This window comes from Echinops telfairi, unplaced genomic scaffold (assembly GCF_000313985.2).
Source record: "Echinops telfairi isolate 266 unplaced genomic scaffold, ASM31398v2 ScPeMD7_7405;HRSCAF=8443, whole genome shotgun sequence".
Taxonomy (NCBI): Eukaryota; Metazoa; Chordata; class Mammalia; order Afrosoricida; family Tenrecidae; genus Echinops; species Echinops telfairi.
Window position 1 is genome coordinate 208861 of NW_022111305.1, and position 15060 is coordinate 223920.

Below are 15060 nucleotides of genomic sequence, written 5' to 3' on the forward strand. Positions count from 1 at the left end.
GGGGCGCCGAGGACGCGGGCCGCTGCACCAGCCTGCTGCCCGCGAGCTGGCCGGGTGCCCTGAGCCAGGGGTAAGGCGGGTGGGCGCTCCCTCTGCCCCCAGGCTCCCTGCCGAGGGACCCTGGAGCACGACACTCTCGGGACAATAGGCGCCCGCTTCCCCACCCACCACCCCGAGTCTTAACCCGCTCCCTCCCTTCTTTGGCCTGCTGTACTCATGGCAAATAACTTCGCTTCCAGAAAGCCTTGTAAAAGTAGGAAAGGGCAAGCTGTTGGTGTGCCCTGAAAGGACACCGTGTGGGAAGGCCGCCCTGGGTTTGATCAGTGCTAAAGGTGTTCGTGCTGCCCTGTTGGGCTTGGCAAGAAGGGTGCCTACAGGTTTGGGACTCAGAGGAGGCCTGCTCTCAAAGCCCTGCAGTTCCTTGGGGCCCGGTGTTATGCGGAAATTAAGTGCGAAGCCCCGGCTTGAACTCCGACATACGGAGAACACAGACTGTTCAGAACCTTCTCTTCGATTTCGAACTAGAAATAATTCAGCCATAATGCTGGCGTGCTTACACGAATGTACTATACCCCAAACATTCATTTAAGGCATTTCCCCCGTCATCCTAGCCCTAGTTCTATTGTGTCTATTCTGTGAAGTACTGGTTCCTTGACACTAAAACTTTTACGAGCTTATTTTTAACTTTTAAACTTCTGCTTTTGGTACCTTGTTGAAGAATAAGCCCATTCACCCATTCATCCTTTCTTCCTGTCTGAAGGTAGCATAAAGATCACCGTGTACTTCCTCGAGGTCACAAATAAGTGTATATCTGAGAGAGCAAAGACACTGGCTGTATTATAGAATTTTTTATTTGTCCGCTCAAAGTTCTTTCACGTCTTTGTGTGAGCTTTCAGGATTCACTTTTTGCCAAAAGTAAACAACGACCTAAAACCTATAAATCAGTCTTCTAAAAAAAGCTAGTTGGTAACTCTTTGTTTCACAATCTTTATGCAGAGACAAGACGGTGCATTGTGAAGAATTTTTAAATTCTTCTTTATCATTTTTTCCTTTTAGCCAGATGAGGGCAAAATGAAATTAGAGATGGCTTTGGAGGTGAGAGTTATGATGGCAGAGTACTCATCAGTATCCAAAAGGTCAGAGGTTAGCTGCTCCATGGAAGGAAGATGGGTAGAATCCATCTCTTTAAAGGTTTACAGCCTTGGAAACAGTATGGGATGATAGATCTACTCTGTCCATAGACAGTAGGTTTGAGGTTGAGTGGAGAGATTATCCCTGGGTGATGCAAATAGTTTTGAACTCAGCTGCTAATGGAAAAGCTGTCAGTGTGAATCCACCCGGTTGCACTCGGAAGAAAGGTCTGGCATGAGGTTGCCATGAGGCGGATTCAATGAGATGCCAACACGTTTTTTGGGTGGTGTTATTTGTTTGTTTTTCTTTCTTTCAGAGAGAAGTGAGGAGATTGGGCTATAAAAATTTAAGATTTGGAAGAACCATCAGAGATTCTTAAAATGAGCTTCATTCTCAACACAGTTAACTCACGTTCTACCTTACAGGGCTGGAGGCTGGGCATAGGCCAAAGTATGTCTGTTCTGTTTGGGGGCAGTGCTTTTAGAAAGGTTTTCTTTAGACTGAGTCAGAATCGGTCTTCCTTTAGGTTCCACCCAACCCTCTGTCATTCTGTGCTCTGGGGCCACATAGGTTAACTCCCACGTGCTGGACTGTGGAACAGTCTTAGGAGCTGTATCGGTGTGTGCTGTGAGTGGCAGCTGGGGTGCAGATGGCTTGCCTGGTGCCATGCTGAGATAATGATGTGTCCTGTTTTGGGTCCCAACTTGTCCTGGTGTTTCCTGTTGGGTTCACTGGTGGGTCAGAACTAAATACAAAATCGGGGAAGCCTGGCCCTAACCTCTCCCTTCTCATCTTCCCGCCTATTCAAGCCAGTCACCTTTGAGTTTTGATTACAAAGTGTTCTCTCTTTGGGTGATTTGCTTTTTAAAAGTGCTTTTATCATTTGGTTTCTTCCCCTGCAGCATAGTTCCACTATTATTTCTGTGACATACTCCTACCGGGGTGATCTGCTTATTTGTGGTCTGATGTACAACTCAGAAAACAGAACTTCATCAATCACCTTTCTAGGGCGTTTTCTAAAATTAAAACCTGCACAATTTTGGTTTTGTGCTTTATCTTCTGCTGCATTTCAGTTTTTTATATTGCTTTGTTTTGTTCCTAAAAGGCATTCATGAAATGTTGTTGTCTCTTTTTTTTCTTCACAAGACAAACCCCCCAGTTCATTTTGATACACACACCAAAAAAGCACAGTATCGTCTCCCTTAGGACTCAAGCAGTTCCTCATTTGTTAGCAGGCTGATTATAAATCCAGTCATTTGGAACCAAAGGCACTCCTCCCCCAGTACACCTGGCAAATAACTCGTTACCTATTGTGCTTTGAAAAAATCCACAAATCCTGGTCACTGCCATAATGTAACTACTTGAAGAAGCAAGTTCTATATTCTAACTTGGAGCTCAAAAAAAATGGCCCCCATCTCCACTGCATCACCAAATAATTAAGAATCTCTGGGGGTGAGCCATGGTAGTGTTATTTCTTAACCTGCTACTGAACAGTCAAGTTGGGATCCACAGCTCTTAACAGTTTAACAGATGGTGTGTATTATATAGAGAAAGAATATTCATCTCTTGGTTAAAACTTCCTCCCCAAAGGAAATACTCTGACTGTAGAGGTTGTCTCATGATTTAATTTAAAAGATGTTGAGCACGTGTCATACAATACACTAATTAAGATCTAAATGGCAGTGTCTGAGAAAACAGACTAGGGTCGCCATGCCTGCGCATTTGATTACTTCTCCTTTTATCTTTTACTTTCAGAAGTTAGACAACCCTAAACTCTTTTTTCCTTCTTCTCTGAAATATACTGCGTGTTTACTGTAGAACATTATATTGGCCAGCCTACAAGGGCTTGGTCAAAGATAGCAAAATGTTAACTTTTATTAACACCTAGAGAATATTATGGCATGATTCAAACATTTATTTTAGAATCTGCCACTTTCAAACTAGTTAAGTCAAAAGAAATGTAGAGATATTACAGACTGCCATGCCACCTGGCATTAGAATGCCCAGGAAAAGACAAGGGACCAAATGGAGAAGATTTTTGTAAAGTAATAGAGAAATGGCTTGTTTCACTTTAAGATTATAGAGTCCAAAATAACCTTTGCTGTTAATCTGCAAACCTATGTACAGAGAGTACCTTTCAGCTGATAAACGCTTCCTTATTTTCTTTAGTATTCAGTTCACTGAAATTTTTATATAACTACTCCTAACCAACTATGACTGAAGGTACGCGTAAAAATGAATGCCACAAAAGGTGCTTTTTTCCCAAGTGAAGAAACAATAATTGGATGCTTTTCCATATGAAAACGACTAATTTATCTGGAAATGAGTAACAGTGAACTGAAGACATTTAATGTTCTGAAATATATTCTGGACTTGTCTACTTTTGAGACCTAAGCCACTAAGATAAACACTGGAAGTCATTCCTTTGGTATTAGTATGGTGGGGAAGGAAAAAGAGAGGACACCCCCCTCCCCAGTGCCACCCGCCTATGGTGGGGGGGTGGGGGGGGTGTAATCTTGTTCAATAGGAGTGTAAACCAGTTTATCCGACTGAACAGGAGATTTGTAGAAATTCTTTACTTGAGATTCAATTCACCTGCCAAACAACACAGGTATGCCTTTCAACAGCTCAAGGATTTTCTAAGCATCAAATTTGGTTTCAGTATACATTAGCTCCTTCCTCGATTCCAGTGAGATGCCGTGCTGATAATCCAGTGGGAAGAAACCAGGAAGTCCTATAAATATATGGTATTAACTTTAAAAAAAATCACCGGAGCCAAATATTGTTACATCACTTTAAGGAGAAATCAATGCCGATACTGAGATATTAAAATAGCATATCTGTGTACTATCATTTTTCCTGATGCTCTTATTTTATCTTAATGCCATACCCAAATTCTATAACACGTGTAATCTACTTAGTGGGAAAGGTACACAGTAATAAGAATAGTTATGCTTTTCTATTTTTATGCATTTTGCTTACTATTGCATCATGGTTTCAAATATACATGATAAATGGACAGTGGACTTATTTTGGCATTCAGCAACCTCTTAGGCTGTCTCTGGATGGCGCAAATAGTTTGTGCTTGACTACGCACAAATTGCTTGGTTGTGTCCACCCAGTGATACCTCAGAAGAAAGGCCTGGCAAACTGCTTCCTTAAGATCACAGCCAAGAGAGCCCTGTGGAGGATTTCGAGTCTGTAAGGCATGGGGTCGTTTTGAGTAAGAGTCAATGCAACAGCAATGGGTTCAGGCTGTACTGTGTCCGAATGTTGCTATGGGCCTATAGAAGTTTGGTCCATAGAGCTTACGGATTTACTTTTCATACATTTATTTGGAACACTAACTGTGGATAAACTCAATTCCTCTGGAGCCCCTAACTCACTGCCATCGAGTCAATACTGAGGATACTGGCTCACCGTGACCCCATAGGGCAGGGTAGAGCTGTCTCTGTGGATTTCATTGTGTAGGGGAGTAGATAGCCACTGGGTGAACTTGAAAATTAGCACACTATTTTTCACAGTTTGCACGGTCCTTTTCAGTTTGTACCCTGGGAACCCCACAAGTGAGCAACAAACAAACTCACTGCCATCAGTCAATTATGACTCATAGCAACCCAACAGGGAAGAGTTGAACGACCCTGTGAGTTCCTGGGACTACAACTCTTTATGGGAGTGGAAAGTGTCATCTTTTTTCTGAAGCTGGTGATTTAGAACTGCTGACCTTGAAGCTCACAGCCCAAGGAGTAGCCACTATGCCACCAGGGCTCCTTAGATGAGTGAGCACGCCAACTATAATGAAAGTGGTTGGTTGGTGTGCACTCTTGTTCCCGAACAGGTGGAGGTCCACATAGTTTGTGGTTTGCAAGTCATAAAAAGAACTTTGCTTTTCCTTCTAAGGTGAAAAGACATTAGAGGAGTGTAGGAAGAGGAGAAATATCTGACTTCAGTTTTAGTGGGAACACTCAAAGGATCAGCTGAAGGGAGATGAGTGTAGAAGCAGACACCAGTCAGGAGAAGATGGTAATAAAATGCTGAGCGGCAACAGTGACTGTGATCTTTTTGGTGCGAGTGAATTCGGCAGTTGTTTAGCTTTTGAATTCTGAGAGTGTTTTGAAGGTCAACCTGCAAGATTGCTGATGCACTAGATATTATGCAGGGGTGAGAGAGGAGACAAGGAAGACAACAAGGTGTTGTACCTTCACAACTCAAGAAGACCAAACTCACTGCCATCAAATGGATTCTATTTCTTAGAGATCCTGTAGGACAGAGTAGAACTGCCCTTTGGGGTTCCCAAGACTCTAAATCAGCAGTTCTCAACCTGTGGGCAATACCCTTTCACAGGGGTCACCCAATTCATAACAGTAGCAAACTTACAGTTATGAAGTAGGAATGAAAATAATGTTATGGTTGGGGGGTCACCACAGCATGAGGGTCACAGCATTAGAAAGGTTGAGAACCACTGCTCTAAATCCTTCAGGGAACAGACAGCCTCATTACTCTCCTACAGTCTGCTGATGGGTTCATGATCAAATGACTGACCTTTCGAATAGCAGCTCAATGTGTAGCCCATTACGCCCCCAAGGCTACTCAAATAGAAGACTAGATTTACTGGAACGAGGAAAACGGAAAACCACAGGTGAATAGGTTTAGGGATGGACTTAGTAGTTCCATGTTAAACACATTGAGGACTGGGAGTCTAGGAGCCAAGGCGATAGAATCTACAAGTCTGCAGTCCAAGAGGATGGTCAGCCGGGGGGTGTCCTACTTTTTTGAATCATCTGTAGTTGATGATATTTAAAGCCATGAGACTAGGGGAAATTTCTAGGGATGAATGTAGATTGAGAATAGAAGGTCCAGGCTTTGGGCCCTGGCACCCTTCACTATTTATAAGTCAAAGAATTGAGGCAGAATCACTGAAAGTGATTGAGAAAGAGAAGCAATGTCTCCTTCCACCAAAGTAGACAGAAAACCAAAGAAGTGGAAAAGAGAAAGGTGTGATCAATGGTGTCAAATCCTGCTGGGTAGACAAGCAGATGGAAGATGGAAGGAGAAAGGCCATTGGGTTTATGTATTAGTCTGGGTACTTTGGAGAAACAAATCCACAGCAACTCATGTATAAGAGAGAGTTTTATGTAAAGAAAATGCATCACGAAAACATCCCAACCCAATGCCGCCCAAGCCCACAAGTCCAACATTAACCCATTAACCCAACACCAGTCCACAAAGTCCTCTACCTCACAAAACAGAGGCAATGATGCCTACTGCAGGAGGAAAGCTGAGTCAGTGAACGAACAAGCATCTCAGCACTAGCAGGGGTCTCCACACGGCTGCTCCAGCACCCAGGGCTGCATCAGGATAGGTCCATGTAGCTTCTCCTTGGGGATGTCTTGTAGGAAGTCAATCTTGCAAGCTAAAGCAGGGAAATGCTAAGGCAGCTGCACCCAGTGCAACCATCACAAAACAAGAGACCCGAGAACTAGAAAGGCGAGGCTCACCACCCATTTATCCCTCCGCCTTTCAATTAGCCCCACGTGATTATTGGCCAGGCTGGCACAATTAAATAACTCAGTTTAACAGCGTGGAGGTCACTAATGGCCTTGACAGACTGTGGTGGTGGGCATGGTGGGGGTAAAAACCAGATGGAAATTGGTTCAGTGGAGAAAGGGAGGAGAGACGAGGAGATGGTAAGAATAAACCAGTCTGCAACCAGTAGCCAATTTCCATCTATTCGCTCTGACCGGTGGTGTCAGAGTAGAAGGAATCATACTCAGTAGAGTTTCCAGGGATTGATATGTAGGAAGCAAATTGCCAGGCCTTTCTTCAGAAGCTCCTCTGGGTAGACTTAAACCTCCAACCTTTCAGTGAGGAGCGTCTACACTCAGGGACTTCAAATACGAGAGTGTCACCAAAAGAGATTTTCCATTTTCTCTCTCTTCTCCCCACCATTTTTCTAGTGGCTTTTCTTCTTAAGGTGGCAGAAATGTAGGTGCCCTCATGGGAGTTGGAGAAGCCACTCTCTGGGTCTGCAGTCCCTTACCAGGCACACAGCCCCACGACTTGACTCTGGACCAGATGTCAGCCTCCAAGAGCCTGGTAGTGGAGTGGTTACATGGGCTGCAGACCACAACGTCCGAAGCTGGAAACCACCAGCCACTCTGGGGGAGAAAGATGAGACTTTCTACTCCTGAAAGGATACACCGTCTTAGAGCCCCACAACGACAGTTCTACTCTGCCCTATTGGGTCCCTGTGAGTTAGAAATGACGCGATGGCAGTGAGTTTTCAGCCTCTGGCCCCTCTCTGGGTCCAGAGATCATATGCAAGCATAGGCCATCAACATCTTCTTCATCACTGAATTGTCAAACACAGCATCTTGTAAATTACATAGAGAAATATTTCAAATGTAGTTTCCTCATAAACTTGTGTCTATTTGACTGTAATTTGCTATCACTTAAAAATGACATGGCATACATATTTCATAATTCCAGACGACTGGGGTTACAAAGTACTTTTAAAATTTGTGTATTTTGTCATTTTACAAATGAGGAAACTGGAGTTCAAAAGTGACTTCTTAATCTATAATTAAGAAGTCTAACCACCCATTGACGTGGAGTTGATTCTGACTCATTATGACCCTATTAAAAAAACCCAACCAATGTTGACTCATAGCAACCCCTGTGGGTTTCTAAGACCATACCTATTTATGGGAGTAGAAAGCTCGGTCTTTCTCCCTTGGAGCTGCTGGTGGTTTCGAACAGCTGATCATGTGGATCCCAGCCAATGTGTAACCATTATACCACCAGGGTCCCTGAATGACCCTATAGGTCAGAGTAAAACTGTCCCATGGACTTTCCAAGGCTGTCATCTTTATGGAAGCGGACAGCAACATCTTTGCACCATGGAGCAGCTGGTGGGTTTGAACCTCTGGCCTTTCAGTTTGGAGCTGAGCGCTAAACCACTGTACCACTGGAGCTCCTTTATATGAACTTATAAAGTACATAAATTGGATTAACATTTTATATATGTCACTCTTTAAAAGTATATGAATTTGAAAAATAACTTGAATTTGATATGGGGAAAAAACGTGAGTTATAAGCAAGGTTTTGCATATTTTAAAGCTGAAAGGTCCCCCACTAGCTCAGTCGGTAGAGCATGAGACTCTAAAAACTGGAAAACTTTCTTGTGTGATACCTGCTCTCTTCAAAGACATTTTTGTGCTACTAAAATATCTACGGAATATGTATAGGAATCATTTTGGTTCAGGTTAATGCAGTGTCATCTCCACAACTGACTTTTGAATAATAACATGAAAAGACAGGTACAATAATGGAATTGTATGCCCGTAATACAGCAGACAGATAATGGGTACACCTCTTTTTATGGTTCAAAGCAATAGTTGTTCCTATGTTTAATTTGGAATTTGTGAGGAATTAATCAAAAGATCTAAAGAGCAAAATTGATGTCATCTTTGGCCTCTGATGATTGTAACTGCCACACCTCTCAGATTTCTGCCACGCATCTGTCTGACAAACAACTCTGCCCTCAGTCAGCTCCTTCCCGTCCATAGGGTTCACCCATCTATGAAATTCTATAGAACTAAGCAATGCTTTGTTTCCAATCAAAACACTGTATGAAAGAGTATACTGTACTCTTTGACAGAAAACAGAAAGCGGCCCATGACATTTGATGAAGCAACCCGAAGGACGTTCTATATGTTGGTTTCTGGTATGAATTTATCTTACTATAAAGGAGAAAAGCAAAATTAAACTGTCCCTATTTCAGGTTCCTTTTCAGATATGACTGAGAGGACCAGAGAAATAAAAGCCTGGATATTACAGAATGACATCTATACGCATTTGATATAGAGTTGTTGAATTTCATTTTACTGGGCAAAAGAGTAAGTGACTTATATAATGAATGGAATGTTAAGTAGAAACTCTCAAATACTGTCCAAGTTTCCCATGGTTATTTATTCTTTCAAGTAAATCATTTTTTTTAATGAAGAAAAGTGAGATCCTTTCCTATTTGAATAACGACGTTATCTTTTTCCTTGTGGGTTGAAGGAGCTATTGGCCTGTGTCCTTGCCTCTGGAGAAAAAAGCCCTTGAAAGAGTTGGGATGCCTCAGCCTGGCATTTCCTGGCCGCACTAGAGAAACTGTCCTGGTAGAGGGGACTGGCTAGGCCAGAAAAGACTCCTCTGAGAAGCAAGAGACAAGGTTTAGCCTTGAATAGGGGGGCTTGGGAACTTCCTGGCTGCTGAGAACATTGCTCTTGGCTTCTGTCTTGGAAACCCTCCCAGACCTCATGCTGTGTGCCTTTGCACTGATATCCTCTTTAGTCCTAATAAGCTTGTAGTTGTATGTGTGGTGCACTCTCCAAGAGTAGAGTCATTACTGGGAGTGAGAAAACCCAAAGGGGTCATAAGAGCCAGCAGGTCAGGAAGTGGGAACGCTTCATCCTCAAGGAAAAGTGGGAACCAGCTCTGAACAGGTAGTCAGCAGGCCAACAAGTTGGGTGTCGTGTGGACTCCCCAAACTTGTGTCTGGTGTCTATCTGGCAGTCTGAAGGACAACTTCCTTTTAATTTGTGATTTCTGACCTAGACTTGAGTGGACAAGATGAGAGAGGGTGCCAGAGAGGCAGCTGGTGACCGAGGTGAAGGATGTAGGAATCAATCTCCATACTTGGGGATAGGATCCATGCTGATCCTTACCATGCAATCATTTAACATTCCAGACAATCAAATGGATTTGATAAAAATTGCTGTCTCGTATGTATATATGTTGTTAGGGGCTGTCAAGTCAATCCTGTTTCATAGTGACCCTATAGAAACCACCCAGTCCTGCGCCAGCCTCACAATTGCTCTTATGTTGGAGCCCATTGATGCAGCCACTGTGTCAGTCCAGCATGTTGAGGTCTTCCTCTTGCCCCGTTACTTTCCTGAGCATGATGTCCTTCTCCAGGGACTGGCCTCTCTTGACAACATGTCCGAAGTACGCCGGCTCACCATCCTTGTCCCTAAGGAGTGCTCTGGCTGTGCTTCTTCCAGGACAGATTCGGTTGTCCTTTGGGCAGTGCATGCTGCTTTCAATACTCCTTGCCAGCCCCACAGTTCAAATGCATCCATGCCTCTTTGATCGCCCTCATTAAGTATCCAACATATGTATGTCTACCAGTCATATATTTATCATTGCAGTTTTTCTTTCCTGAAGCTGGTTGGGAATTACGTAGTATGAATTTAGGACAATATTCCATGTTTCCTTTGTTCCGTGTTTAGACAGAGTTGACCACTTATAATTACATCTAATCTACTAGCAACAGCCACATAATAACTATACATAGTGTTTAGCCTCACTAATTTCTTGGACCCTTTTCCTGAAAATTTTCACTCTCATGACACTAGTATTTCATTTATTTAGGAAAAACCAATCTCTAAACAGTCTGTTGTGGCTACTTACCTTCAAGTCATGGTGAACTAAGGCACAAGGCAACAACAAACTGCCTGGTCCTTTGCCATCTCCAAGATTTTGTGGACCTGCCCATTGTGATCAATAGGATTCTACTGACTGATTTTCTAATGCAGATCACAGACGTTTCTTCCCAGTCCACCTTAATGTGGAATTGTCACTGAAATATGTTCAGTGCCACAGCAACAGGGAGGCCCCCACTGGTAGACAGGTAGTTGGCTGCAAGTGAGGTGTCTTGGCTACGCTTTGAGCCTGGTATCCTGCTGGTCGAGGAGCCCTGGTGGCATAGTGGGTCAGTAGTTCAAAACCACCATACATTCTGCAGGAGAAAGTTGAAGTGTTCTACTCTCATAAAGATTTACAGTCTCAGAAATCCACAGGGGGCAGTTCTGGCAGATTGCTGGCAATGAGTGAGGTTCTGTCTGGAAGCTGAAGATTCTACCATGGAACCACATGAAACAGTACGTACCTCTACAAGTGGAACAATCTAAATGACCACCGACTGCCGTCAAGTCCATTTCAACCCCTAGTGACCCTGTATAGCGTTTCTGAGACTACAACTCATCATGGGAGCAGAGAGTCTCATCTTTCTCCCTTGGTGTGGCTGCTGGGTTTGAACTGCTGACCTTGCAGTTAGCAGCCCACCACTTCCCGGACAGGATCATTTCTGTCTGACTCTATCTCAGTTAAACTTCACCAAAGAGCTGACTTTAGATGCTCACATATGCTGATGTTTGCTCTTTGATTAGCCCCTGACAACTCTGGATCTGGGCCCTTATTGATTTTCTCTCTGGGTTTTTCACTATTATTATTACTTTGTGAAGGTAGCAGACATATTTCTAGTGGTGTATTTTTTTCCTGGAAACACAAGACCAAAGATGAACCTTGTGCCTACTTTTCAGACTCACGTGGTCTTTGGAGGTACATACATTCATATTCTAAATCATGTAATTCTTATATATAGGAAATAATTTGAGTGATATTATATCCCTGTCCTTCCCTAACATTTAGGTTATAAGAGAGAGCTTCACAAGTTCTAGGGGGTAAATTGGAATTAAAAGATAATGGACATTTTCCACAAATTTTTTCATGCCTATTTGTAAATACACACACACACAGAGTCATTTTTTACATATTTAAAAAAAAAAGGTCAATTCATTCCTGGAGGTTGTTTCTTTCTTTCTCTCGTTCTCCCTCTTCCCTTCTTTCTTTCTTTCTTTTTTTAAAATTGTTTTATTAGGGGCTCAGACACATCTTATCACAATCCATACATACATCAATTGTGTAAATCACATTTGTACATTCATTGCCCTCGTCATTCTCAAAACATTTGCTCTCCACTTAAGCCCCTGGAATCAGGTCCTCATTTTCCCCCTCCCTCCCCACTCCCCTCTCCCTCATGAGCCCTTGATAATTTATAAATTATTATTTTGTCATATCTTTCCCTGTCCGACGTCTCCCTTCACCCACTTTTCTGTTGCCCATCCCCCAGGGAGGAGGTCACATATAGTTCCTTGTAATCGGTTCCCTCTTTCCAACCCATTCTCCCTCTACCCTCCCAGTATCACCACTGGCACAACTGGTCCTGAAGGGATCATCGCCCTGGATTCCCTGTGCTTCCAGTTCTTATCTGTACCAGTGTACATCCTCTGGTCTAGACAGACTTGCAAGGTAGAATTCAGATCATGATAGTAGGGGCGGGGAGGAAGCATTTAGGAACCAGAGGAAAGTTGTATTTTTCATCATTGCTACATCGCACCCTGACTGGCTTGTCTCCTCCCTGAGACCCCTCTGCAAGGGGATCTCCAGTGGCCTACAAATGGGCTTTGTGTCTCCACTCTGCACTCCCCCCATCATTCACTATGGTAAGATTTTTTGTTCTGATGATGCCTTATACCTGATCCCTTCGACACCTCGTGATCGCACAGGCTGGTGTGCTTCTTCCATGTTGGCTTTGTTGCTTCTGAGCAAGATGGCCACTTGTTTACCTTCAAGCCTTTAAGACCCCAGACGCTATACCTTTTGATAGCTGGGCACCATCAGCTTTTTTCGCCACATTTACTTATGCACCCCTTCCCTTCTTTCATCATTCATTTGGGTGAGATGTATGGAGACAGCACTAAACTGACATTAAAGTCTTGACATCTAGTTTCAGCTCTGAAATTATCTTGCTGCCATTTTCAATATATTTGGACCTACTTTTTACATTTCAATAAAACAGTGATCTGATTAAGGAGAGTCTTTGAAATCCTGTCTAGATCTAACAATAAACTGAACAACAACAACTGCCACTATATCTTTCCCAATTCACAGTGACCCGAGAAGGGTAGGGTAGAGCTGCCCCTATCAGCTTCTGAAGCTTCCTCCAAGGAGTGAAAGCCTCATCTTTCTTCTGCAGAGTGGCTGGTGGTTTCTAACTACTGACCTTTTGGTTAGCAGTCCAAGGACTAATCATTATGCCACCAGGGGCTCCTTCAGTTCTAACAATAGAGAGGAGAAATAAAAAATACAGGGATTACACTGTTTCCTCCTTGCCTTCACATGGTGCTATTTTTTTCCCCTTTAAAACCAAGAGCAAATGAGGGAGATCAACGGAACAAGAGCGTACAGATTAGGCGCAGAACAGCAGCGAAAGGAGGAGGATGGAGTCAGGCTTTGTAGACACTGGAATCAGCCAAGGAGCCTTAGAATCATCGTGAAATCTCTTTCTCACCATTCCACAAAGAGAAGGGCCCCTTCCATTCTCAGGTTATACTTGCATTTAGTCCGTACTTACCCCAACTGCGTCAGTCCTTCTTGCCTGTATTTGCTTCTTTTAATTAAGAGCAGAGAACAGAGTGAGCTACAGCCCGGTCATTCCAAGTTCCTCCCTTCCCCCAACAACTGAGTGCCAAACACAAAGGTTTTGGAAAGGAAAGACATGGTGTGTTCAGTTTATTTTATGCGCACAGCTTCTGATTTTTCTCTACATCTATTCTAGGCCACCGGCACCTATGTTTATTTTCATGGCTGGAATTAATTGATTTGCAGAAAGTCCCCTGGCAGGTTTGTGCAACCGCGCCCGATGTAGCATGCCCAGATGCAGCATTCCCCCTTCGGGCCCCAAGCCAGGGGCTGCGTGGCCGCCCTATGCTGCATGCCAAGCCACTCACTTGTCACTGCTGTGAACAATCTGCTAAACAGGACATATCCAAAAGAGCTTAAATGCCAACACTTTGTCAAGTTTTACAAGCAATGCATTTCCCTTTCAGTTCCAAACAACAACAAAAATGCGTCACACAGTCCATTTATAAACGGGTCTTGTCAGTGTCTGTGGAAAGCAGTTTTCCAATACACACAGTGAGGCTGAGGGCTGGATCCTATTTTTATAGGTAACATAGGTAGCCAACTTTAAAAGAATGCATGTCATTTCTCAGAGCCACTAAGCAGTAGATATTTATTGTTTAGCCTTTCCCCCAGATATTTTGAGAGGATACCTAATTCACTGCCATCAAGGAAATGCTAAATCAAGGAGACCCTAAAGGACCAAATAGAACTGCACCTGTGGGTTTGAGACTTTAAATCTTCATACGAAGAGACAATTTGCTTCCTCTTTTCCCCCCCAAGAAGCAGTAGGTGGATTAAAATGAGCAGCCCAGCGTGTAATCCACTATACCACCAAGGGTCCACATAGCACTATGCACACTAACAATTAAAAGGCAACTTTTGTAACCTGACACGTTGTGGTTCTTCGCTGCCTTTAAGTAGATTCTAATGCAGGGTAACCCCCTGTGTACAACTAGACTTGTTCCATAGAGTTTTTGAGAATGTGACCTTTCATTTATAATAAAGTGTGGTGAAGAAATCGGATGTTGCCTGGTTATCAACTAAGACCACATGAAAGAAGCATGCCAGCCTATGTGAACCAAGGATTGTAAATAATCAAATCCAAATCTGAAATAGAGAACAATCAGAACTTCAATTTTGAGCACCCAGTTTGCTGAAGGTTATGGACAACACTGAAAGCCCCAAATTCATTTGCAGGGTCCCAACGTGGATTAAGCCTTTGGTGAATCCTCCTGACCATAGTCCAGGACTGTGAATAGCCTTGCTATTGCACTGAGAGCACTGTAAAGCTGACCGTGGCAGGTGTCCTTAGGTTAAAAGACAACACCTTATTAGTTGATATCCCATTTTACCTATTTTAAAGTTGTTTCCATTTTAAAATTTTTCTACTTTTTTTCTGTTGAGGTTTGTCTCTGTTTTGTCATTGTTGTTTGTTTTCTCCCTCTTTGTGTTTTGTATGATTTTCTGTATATGAAATTCAGGATAGGTACTGAAACCCAAATGAAGGCTGAGCATGATAGTGGGACAAGAGGAAAGTAAAAGGAAATAGAGGGAAGACCTTGGAGGCAAAGGGCATTTATAGAGGTCTAAATAAAGGCATGTACATATGTAAATATATTTATCTATGAGGATGGA

The 15060-nt window shown here is 43.1% G+C and overlaps 1 protein-coding gene across 2 annotated transcripts in view; it reads right to left on the reverse strand.

The window, feature by feature from the left end:
- Positions 1 to 15060, reverse strand: part of CLDN10 (claudin 10) — a 173739-nt gene that overhangs the window by 38768 nt on the left and 119911 nt on the right. The window lies entirely within an intron of this gene.